Raw genomic sequence first — 1,792 nt, 5'->3', positions numbered from 1 at the left:
CCCTCAGGGGCCGCACCGACCCCCAGGCCAAGGGTCTCTGCCGGTGCTAAGCTCTTCCCGCCAAAACCCTCTCACCTACAGTTTGGGCGCCAAAACCGCCTTCCCTTTCCGCCGCCGTGAAGCGCTCGGGTCGAGGGCGGGGGGTTGCCAACCCACCCGGCGGGCTTTCCTTTCGGCAGCGGCCGTCTCGCTCTGGGAAGAGGAGGGGTAGGTGGGAAGGGGGGGCGGCCGTTTCCAATCGTTCGTCTCCCGCCGGGACGCCGAGGAAAGTCGGGCGCCCGCCCGGGCGTGAGGGCTCCGGCGCCCAACGGCCGCGCTCTGTCAGCGCCCGCGGGCGCGGCGGCGGCTCTGTCCCCGCAACCCTCCCCCGGCGCGGGGCTTTGCCTTTGGGCTTTTGCTTTAACGCTTCCAGAAAACGCGGTTTCTTTCCGCCGGGGAATGTGGCGACATGCCTTCCCGCGCATTTCGGAGAGCAGGGTCGGTCGTGCCCACCCACCGCCCAGCTCTCCCCTTTTCCCTGCTTGGGTCTTATTACCCTCCGTATTGTTCCCGCGGGGTTATTATTTAAAAATATCTTTTTAACAAAACACAGCTCCGACCCAGCTGCGCGCTCCTCGCGGCTAGGGGCGATGAGGGACGGGATTTGCTCGACGTCCCTCAGCGGGGTATGAAGTTACCGGTTTTATAACGGTGCCTTCGCAACCGCACCCGTCCCGAACGACGGCTCTTTTCGGGAAACGCCGTTTTTGGGCGCAGCGGGCGCCTCTCCCCCCCCGCCCGCCGACTGCAGCTCGGTTTCGGGAGCCCCGCAACAGCTGCCCCGGCGCTCCTCAGCCGTTACACCTGAGGTAGGCGCCGGGCGTGGGCGGCTCCCCGGAGCCCGCCTCTGCCTCTGTGACGGGGACGGGGCGGCCCTCACCGAAGGATGCCGCCGCTGTTTTAATCGGCGGCCGGAGCGTGGTTTCCAACGAGCGCTTTACTGGCGTTTTCTGTTGAAATGAAACGCGGCGGCCGCCGGTGCCGCACAACCCTCTGGCGCGGTGCGCCCTGCCGTCCGTGGATCTCTGCCTGCAGTGCCGGCGCCTTGCGGGGGGGGGGGGGGGGGGGGGTATAAAATACTGGAAATTGCTCTTAATCCCGCGCGTGATCCGAGGGCAGGAGGACGCGGGAGGCACCCACCCGGAGAGCTCTGCCGCAGGATGTGGTCTCACGTACATTAACAGTCTCTCAGCTGTGGATTTGGAACTGATAGCGACCGCTTCCCCTGGGGATTTAAGGAGGCTCTAGCCAGTCGTCGTGGGAGGCCGTCTGACAGGGCTAAAACCCCGCAGGGAAGACCGGCCCTTGCGGAGGGACCGGCTGCCCGCCCCAAGTAACCGCGGCCCGGCCTCGCCGCTTCCCCTCCCGCGATGCGGGCGCAGGAGGAGGAGGAGGAGGAGGAGGATGAGCGGGCGGCGCCGCGCCTCCGGCGCTCTCGCTCCAGCCCGTCTCCTCAGCCGGGACAGCCGCGCCGGGCTCGGTGTGCGTGTCCCGGCGGGGCGCGCATCCTCCCCGCCGCGAAACCGCCCAGGCGCTCTCGCCCGCCGCACGGCAGCCTGCGGCGGTGACACGGGGCGCTCCTCCCGGCCCAGCGCGCAGGTAAAACCCGACCCCTGCCAGCGCCAGCCCCGGGCTATCCACCGCCGCAGCGAGCGCTTCCCGTTGTAGGGGAGCCGGGGCACGGATGGCTTGCCGGCCCTCCCTCCTCCCGCGGGCACGCAGCGCCGCTCCGCGGGGGAGCCCCGCGCCCCCT

The sequence above is a fragment of the Haliaeetus leucocephalus genome, unplaced genomic scaffold (assembly GCF_000737465.1).
Source record: "Haliaeetus leucocephalus isolate CR32 unplaced genomic scaffold, Haliaeetus_leucocephalus-4.0 Scaffold384, whole genome shotgun sequence".
Lineage (NCBI taxonomy): Eukaryota > Metazoa > Chordata > Aves > Accipitriformes > Accipitridae > Haliaeetus > Haliaeetus leucocephalus.
The sequence above is the reverse complement of the archived record's forward strand: the minus strand, read 5'-3'. Positions refer to the sequence as shown.